Below are 9,022 nucleotides of genomic sequence, written 5' to 3' on the forward strand. Positions count from 1 at the left end.
GCACTTTGTGTCCCTTCTTCTTGCGGTTTTTCTTAGTAAGTCATGTACCAACATGCCCAAGTAAACACAATGTTCAAATGTCACTCAATATGCACCAACTTTTTTTTTCTTTTTGGAACAAAAATACTGAATGCTCAATAACACTGAAATCACGGAATTTATCAATAGCATTTCATTTTAAATGTGCCACGTTTGCCCTTCTCGATATCTTAATCAAGATTACGCTGCTGTTCTGTTCGTAAGCCAAAGAGCTTAAGCTCGGGGACAACCCCCATTTGCCCATATTCAAATAAATGTATAACGCAGAAATGCTTCTGTGATACAACCGCTGGACCTATTTTGATGAACTTTGTTGCATTTGAGGGCTAAATTCTAGCAACTCGTAGGAAGCACAATTTTCGTTTAGCAACTCGGATCTTTTATAAATTTATAAATTAAAAATGTAATAAATAAATTGTCACAAATTGGCAAGGTTTAAACATGAAAGCACAAAGTTTACAAATCCAATGCTATACAATAAAAACAGATATCGAAGTTCTGTGAACTGCATCTGTTAGAGCATCTAAAGTAGGCAAATGTGATATATGAATTTACAGCTCACGTGAGATGGTTACAATGTCTACGAGGGCTTTACAAAAGTCCTGCTTAAAAATTAGTGTCATGTTTCAAAGCGGTGTATGACACGTGTATTTTGTCTGCTTTAGATGTATTATTACATGCAATTTACAGAATTCTGATATCGTTTTTTTTTTATTGCCGAGTTAGAAAGTTGTAAAACAGGATACTCGAGCTTTTCTGAAAATGTTCAATTTTTAAGAATGTTTCTCAGAAAATTACAGTCTAACTAAAAAAAGATCCGCTTCCTACATCTACTAGATGTTAACTTTTCTTTTTTAATGTAACGAGCCTCATGCAAATCGGTGCAGTTGTTGCTGATAAAAACAATTTCCTTGTTCCTATGTATCAAGATAGGAAATCGCGAGCAATGCTTCGTCTTGAGCGCTGCTTCTTTCTTCAGCGAAGCATACACTAACCGGCGCAAGTTATCATAACGCTATGGTATCCTGTATGAATTACTGCGCTCCACCTTTCGGTATGAAGAACTTTTCTAGTCAGTTTAGTGACAGGTGTATATTGTGCTAGACGATGCGTGGTGCAGATATGTGACGGTATATACGGACGGCATCGTCTTCGCGCGTATAGCTTTGAGGAACATCTCGTGCAGCTGACAAGCGTTTTGGAAATTGTGTGGCTGGCGAGTGATATGAATCCAGCGCGGCAAACACCAGACGTTCGATCCTTACGTTGTAGCCAAGAACGGCCTTTTACTGCGATACATACTTCAAGCGGATGAAGGCAATGAAGTCAGCTCTTCGCCGTTTCGTGATCTCGTATCATACCCACTCAAGAAAAGAATTATCCGCTATTCCCTTACAAAAAATGTTGTTGGAATTCCATTGGTTTTCCATTGATATTTCGTGCCAACATCAACAAAAAAATTGTGGTATTTTTATTGGTATTTCATTGTATATTTGTTGAGTAGTCATGGAAAAGTGGCCACCGTGAATCCATTGGAAATCTGTTGTATTATTATTGTGTTGTTTTTCCATTGGTTCGTTATTGTATATTCATTGGATTTAGATCGAGATGAATTTTCATTGTATTTTCATTGTACTGGGATATATCTCACTAAGGTCTAAAGTAGCAAGATTTGGCTCACTGAGGCTGAATATTAACTGCAGCCAACAGGAAAACAAAAAAAGGCACATGAAAAGGCATTTTTATATAGTGATTTTATTTCCCTTGTGAGGGGAGAGAATAGGCTTTCTTTTATATAAGAAACACTTGCGCCTGGAAACTTCGTGCTGGCATATTCTGAAAAAAAAAAAGATGTAATCAGTAAGATAACCAACATGTACCATCATCAATAGCAGTGAAAGATTATGCTTAAAGCCATAAAAGTAAGCAAGTTATATTAGTGCTTAAAGCTTTTGTGGTTTAATGCAGGTGAAATTGTTCTGCCTAAGGTATAAGAACAGTATAACGAGCCATGGTAAATGTGGCAAGAGTGATGTCTCTGCTGCGACACAGGATCGTCAATGAACTTCTATGCAGTGAACTACCTTGATGTTCTTATCATGCACGAGAACAAACCTAATATTTTTGTGTTCTTGCCTAAATGCTTATCACAAATTACAACTTTAAAATTAACATATGGTCACTATGTCAACACAAGGCTTGCAAAGCATATTTGAGAATATTGTGTCTGTTTGCAATGCACTACTTCCTGTATAGCTCTTTTTATGACTAAGTGAAAGACCTCAAATCTTCATAAGGTCCATGAAGCCTGCTGAACTAAATGAACTTCATGCATAATGTGCCTGACGCAAACGTGAAGAGGCTCTTCATCTTCGTATGGCTGCTAAGGTCCTGCTAATGGCGAGGCTAGCATTTAGCATATGTAGGGTTAATGCCACCTTGTGATAGCAATAAGGTATATGTGAGAGCTGAGTGAAGCCGAGAATCTTCTATTAAAAAAGATTTGCAGGTCTTTTAAAAAAAAAGAGCAACAAAAAAGGTAGCGTGTCGCAAACAGCCAACAATGTTTTGAAATGTGCCATCATAGTCATCTAGAGCACAAATACACCTAGGACTGTGTGTGTGTGCTAGCGGGTGGGCTATGATGAATTCATAACTCAATCGATCATTTATTTTATCTCTACTTTAATGCCCTCTGGTTTCGACAAGATGTGCATTCGTGCCTTTCGCTTTCATTTCATGCTTCTTGGCTTGATCAAAAATATCTGGATACACCTGAGATTCTAGTTCTTTCTTTTTATTGCTCTTTCTTTTGCAATATCCAAACCATATATCTTTGTTCTCGTTTAACTAGGCCCAACAAAGGAAACACTTGCATACACACAAATTGTCTTCTAGGTTTGTCACCCCTACTTCGATTAAGCAACACTAGTAGCCCTACACGTTCTCTATTACAAGAAACCTACACCTTCTTGTTTTCTTTCTGTCCTCTTTTTTGAACACTTACAATTCCCTCACCTTACTCTATGCACTGCCTGCATCATTCTCATCTTCCCCCAATGAAGTGGGGGAGCAGAAATCAGGTGCTGGCTTGACTTAAGACAATTCCCTTGCCAAAATGTTGGTCCTAGTGATATTTTTGTTTAACCATTCTTCCAGCCTTCTTCTTCTTCTGCAAGTTCTGTCTTGTTTGAATTTCTGCAAACATTGTGTGCTAGTAACTGCTTTACGAGATTAGCATTTTAAAAATTTATGTATGATGTGACAATGTTACAAGGCTCTCACCAACAACATTGGCATGCTGCGCTTGCATCTTCTTCCAACTTCTTTCGGGGCCTGGGATACCTCGTGAACTGTTGCACTTGAGTGGCACACATGCTGCATAGATGGTTTTGAATAAAAAAAAATTGCCATAGCTATTTTTTCTAGCAGCAAAAGGAACGTAAAAATCAGCAGTATGAGCACATCATAACTTCTTTTTAAGATCCCACAGTATTCAATATTCCTTATAAAAGCTGGCACGGATCGAAGGCTAACAGGAACAACATTGTTGCAGTGTTTTTCTGTTTTTCTTGTCCATAGTCATGGAATTCCTACATAATGCTGCTAGAGGGCCTCAACACCTACACACTCATAAGTATTATGGAGCACGTGCACAGGAACTTTTTACGAGGAAGGGCATGTTCAACTGTGGCTTGTTGTCTTACCACTGTTTATTCTGTGTGTAAGAATATTCACGAACGCAGGTAACAGTCTCAAACATTCTTTTTACATTCACACAAAGCATTAACCGGTTGGTATAAGAATGTTTTCTGCTGCTGATGTGTCACGCAAGTTTGCACCAGCAACTGCCATACCCTTTTCTCCAGATGCTGTGGATGCCGCTATTTAAAGAATTGTATAAACGCAGTATTGTGCAAGCTACACAACGAAATGCCCTCAAGTATAAAAGATGTAAATAAGCACTTGATGCTTATTTAGGTAAGTGTATGTTGGTACCAGCTACTGTGTTAACACTGTTTTTATGTGACTGAATGAATCAGTTGAACTTTTTATTGTTCACGGCATATGTTTTAGATATAGTGAAATACCAACAACCAATTTCTTTTACCGACAGCTTTTTGCAGAACATCTAAAGAACTTCAAAAGAAATGTCTGACAATATAACATCGGCTAAAGGCACTTTTCTGCGCCGAGTACATAAAAGTCGCAATTCTTGTCAGTCCTCCGACTTGCATATTTTCTCTCTCTGGCTTGCATACTTTCACAGATCTTATTTTCCATTTTCTTTTGCGCGAAGGAATATACTTATAGTAACACCTGGCTAGCGTGTTTTTTCTATCATACGCCACGAGTAAAATATTGGTTTTCAAATTATTAACAGTATAGAACAATAATTTCGTAGAAATAGTTTTGCAACGTGAAAAAGATATCCAAGGATGGGAGGGAAACTGGTGGCGTCGATCCCATGCGCTGTGAGCATTTATTTTCTTTTTTTTACAATACGATAGCATTCCATTCGCGAACGATCAAACTGACAGTTTTTTTAGACATGACGCGATATCGTTCACGACATTTCTGCATGATTATTTTATAACGATACAACAAAATGACGAACAGCGAGTTCGATGTTTACATAAACGGATGTGGCATGGGCCCCGCTGTAATAGTACCACTTAAAAAACAGGGTCATACATTATGTTCATCAATCACATTCTGGGATTTTACGAGCCAAAACCATAATATCATTATAAGCCACACCACAGTGTATGGCTCTGGATTAAATTTAACCACCTGGGAATCTTTAAAGAGCACCTATATCTAAGCACGAGCGTTTCTGCATTTCGCCCAATCGAAATCCGGCTGCCGCGGCCGGAGCTGAACCCGCGACCTTGCAGCGCAACGGGTAGGGACGAGCATGAGAACACATAAACAAGCGCCCCTGTTTAAGTGGTTTGTTGCAGTTCAGTATTTAGGTGGTCTGATTGCGACAAACTTGCTTAAACTGCAGTATAGATAAATCGGCCTGGCTGCTAAATGCTCAGCTTAAACGGACGACATGCCCACACCTTGGCGCTCCATCGGCGGAAGGCGAAATGCAACACGCCACACGCACACCGGACCGGCCCCGCACAAAATTCTTTGACACTGGCGCCGTGAACCAGGCGTGAAACATACATTCAGCTAGGAAATCAGTTATACACACAACACGAGACAAGTGCTTACCGCAGTCAAAGTATCGTTGGTCAGTCGGCGCTCCTTTCTTCGTGCCCGCGTCCACGCAGCCGAGTCGGTAGCACACCTCCGCGTCAGCCATGGCACGGACGGTATATAGATACATCCCGCTTTTCGTCTTGTACGCTCTTGACAAAATGTTCCTTATCGCGCAGCAGCAGATGACAACACACACTCACGTGCTTAGAGCTCACGACACACACGTGGCGCACACGCCGACCAAGAAAAAAAATGAGAAATGGCGACAAAAACAAACGCAAAAAAATGATATACCAATGTTGCTTGTTAACTTTTTTAGTTTTCGCTAAGTTTGGTAAAAACATCGAACATCATTTTTTTTCGAAAAACTTCAGTATTTTATTATATGTCGTCAGCTATACAGAGAGTGTAATAAAATAAAATACCTCCTTGTGCAAATGACTATTGGCTGCGTTAAAACAATCATTTAGTGTTGAGGACAACACTTAGGCAAAGCCTTCGAGATCACCTCAGCGCACCAGATCTCAAAGGCCACACTTCGATCAATTTGGTCACAAAGCAGCCGATCGCAAATGATCGCGAATCACCACTGTTCTGGCTCATTCGCTAAGAGCTTGATTTCTCAGTCGCGCGAACGCAGTGGCAAAGCTGGTTAACCAATGCGCTGAAGATTATGTTACGCGGCGATGACGGCGCGAGCAGACGTGAACGGCATCAATCGCGAAATGTTTTGTTGATGCGATTGGGCAGGTCGCGCTTGCTGCTATGAACATGAGTCTCCATGAGTCGAGTCGCCATTTACAGATGTTGTAAATCTTGAATAAACCAAGCAGGCTAGGTGACATATGTCTCCGCCCTGTTTCAAAGGTTTTTGATGCCGATAAATATAATAATCATCATCATCATCATTGTGGCTGGTCGCACGACCTCTGCCAACCGTCGGTGGGAATCGCACTGCATTTTGTTGCATGTCTTGCCGTAAAGTAATAGTGAAAATTTACTCGAGGTCGCCAAACCACTGGCTCTGTATCCGCGTGATAGCTTGCGATGCCACGTAATAGACATTTTAGTAGACACCAGTGGGATCCATACATCGACGTATGATGGGTTCGAAACACAAGTTCAAAAACCAGTCATCTGTTAGTATTCTGTCTGCTTCTGCACGCATTGAGCAAGACATGAAGCTAGGCATGCTATCGCCAGCCATTGTAAATAAATGATGAGGGGTATTAGCGCAACAAAAGAGGCGCTCAGTGGTTAGCTCGTGGACAGCAGGAAACGTAAGTTTGGGCAAGTTGGTGCGTCATCCTGAAGTATGTGCTTACAGCGCGAGGCTACACGTGGGCGGAGAGAAGTAAACACGGACAACGTTTTCGCTGTTTTGTCGCAGGGTCTCTTTTCTGGATCCGCCAATGGGTAAGACGGGGGGAGGGGGGATTGGGGGAGGTGGGAGAGTGACCTCAAAAATTCAAGAATGGCAATCTTCGGCCTACGATGGCAGCGCATATCCGAACGTAAAGCAAACAGTTAGCCAGGATGCCTGGCTTCCCTCATTGGATCGCGCGCCTTAAGTGAGAAAATGCAACAAAAAATCCATGAAAATTCGTCAACAGAAAACTTATTGAGCAATGCACAACGGAATTTTTAATGAAATCTCATTGTGCTGGCTCATTGAGTGTTGTAATTTCATAGAATTTCCATGGAATCAATGATAGTTCAACAAATCGACAACGGAAATTCAATACTCATTTTTGTAAGGGTTTGCCTGGCTCTGCACTGGCTAGACACAGCTCTGGCAGTAAGACAAGTAATGCTGACTGTTACTTGTCCTGCCTTGAGACAGAATGTGCTGAACTACGTCAGGAATTGTCGCGTACGTCAGATGGCCAACACTATCGCTGAGTGTCCACTTGCTTTATTACAGCCCGTGCAAAGCCACAGACCAGGGCAGTGGGGTGTGACGTAATCAGCTCGGGAATTGTTACCTTTTCGTCGTAACAGACAACTTTACGAAGTTGGTCTTCTTATTCCCGCTGCATGTACACGTCGAACAAATTTTTGAAGTGCGTATTAAAGGCATTTACGCGGTTCGGCTTCCCCGCGTAGTTCATTATGTACCATGCCACATATTTGACCAGCTGGCTTATTCCCAAACAAATATTGCGTAACGGGTCAACGACAACTTCAAAGCCCCGTTGATCGCACATAGAGAGGCGTACAGAGATTAAGTCATATAGTTGCCCAAAATGACATATGCCGTAAGGATTACTGTTAACCCTTCCCCTGAATGCACTCCACCAACATCTAAGTTTAATTTTGACTCGTCTCAGTGCCTCTCCACACGGCCTTTGAGTTGCACAACATGATCCTAGGATCCGTCGCTTCAAAGGAACTGTCGAGGTATGGTAGTTAGAACACCTGGCTCGCAACCGAACTTTCACGAGTTCGAACCCCGTCGTGGACAAATTTTTCTAGACACGTTTTTAAACTGCGGACAAACCTACTTTACCTATCTTGAGTTATCAGTATAAAGAAGTCGCTCATTTAAATTTAAAACATTTGTTCCGCAACTCTGCTCTGTACTGCATCTTCACTGCAGTATGATTTGTGATGCAGTGAAGCTTACAGCATGCATAAATGTTGACTGGTGCGGTTGAAAATGGAACCTGAATTCATATTTAATAGAGAGGTAGCCGTATATGGGAACATTTCTTAGAAACATGACTCCGGGAGGCCACAGAAGGAGTTCAGCTTGAGAGAGGACGCGCAAGTGCTGCACGTGCAGCGTCCAATTTGTTTCCAAAGGCGCGCCTTTGGTGTATAATATGACAGAAATATAAATATGTATAATATAACAGAAACGGCGGCGCCGTTTATGTTTGTTACAGACGAAAAGCGTGCTTGTCACATCGAAGCCAGCCGACGTTAGGAAGAGAGGTACCAGGAAACGATGCAGGTCAGAGATGGTGGTCGTGGTAGCAAGTGGCAGAAGCCGTACTGAGCGCGACAAAGTGATTATACAATAAGAAAATATGCAACGTCAGACTCGTAGTCAGGTTCCTAGTGGTCCGCTTCGCGTACCTCTCGGTGAACCTATCATGTGACAACGCGAAAGGACAAGCCTATGCCTGCGAAACGTTATGATGTGGTACTTGTTTTCAAGATATTGTATGGCATCAACTACCAACAGCTCACAACAGGAGAACATATCGCCGTCGAACGCCTAAACAGGCATGTTATGCAAGTGCGCACATGTTGCCAAGATTTACCACGCTTGAAAACCTCAAGAAGAGACAAATCCAAGATAGAGCGGAAATCCTGTATACGTCTCCAATTTTTCGAAAGCTCCGAGCCTCATCGGAAGATTCCGCGGAGGCGAAAAATATGAACTTCAAGAACGACCACCGGTACCTGCAAGAACATCACCTTGAAAGCTAGGTCAGTATGCCTAGCAATACGAGAGTAAACTAGGCCGGGAGGCAACATGAAGCTGAAAGACGGGGTGGAAGGGGGTTAGACGCTAAGATACAAGTGGCTTAGACATCCTTGCTTGAGGTTGTTTGTGCCCACGTGGTTTCGACTAGAGTAGATGGCGTGGACTCTTTCCCGGGAAAACTGGAAGCCGTAGGAGTCTGCCTATCACACAAGACGTTGAGCCTGACAGAACAACCAGATGACCAACATACGAACTGCAAGCAGGTGAGCACAAGATTATGTTTCACGGTCACGCCAACACTCCAGGATAAAAGCGTGATGCACGGCAGATTGC

At 42.0% G+C, this 9,022-nt stretch overlaps 1 long non-coding RNA gene across 1 annotated transcript; it reads right to left on the reverse strand.

Moving 5' to 3' along the window:
- Nucleotides 1–1,633: 1,633 nt before the first annotated feature.
- Nucleotides 1,634–5,373, reverse strand: LOC119451131 (uncharacterized). Its single transcript, XR_005191688.2, has 3 exons — nt 5,266–5,373; nt 3,325–3,417; nt 1,634–1,875 (listed from the first exon to the last, which is right to left on the reverse strand). It is a non-coding gene; the product is annotated as an uncharacterized LOC119451131 (long non-coding RNA).
- Between the last annotated feature and the right edge of the window lie 3,649 nt (nt 5,374–9,022).

The sequence above is a fragment of the Dermacentor silvarum genome, chromosome 1 (assembly GCF_013339745.2).
Source record: "Dermacentor silvarum isolate Dsil-2018 chromosome 1, BIME_Dsil_1.4, whole genome shotgun sequence".
Classification (NCBI taxonomy): Eukaryota; Metazoa; Arthropoda; class Arachnida; order Ixodida; family Ixodidae; genus Dermacentor; species Dermacentor silvarum.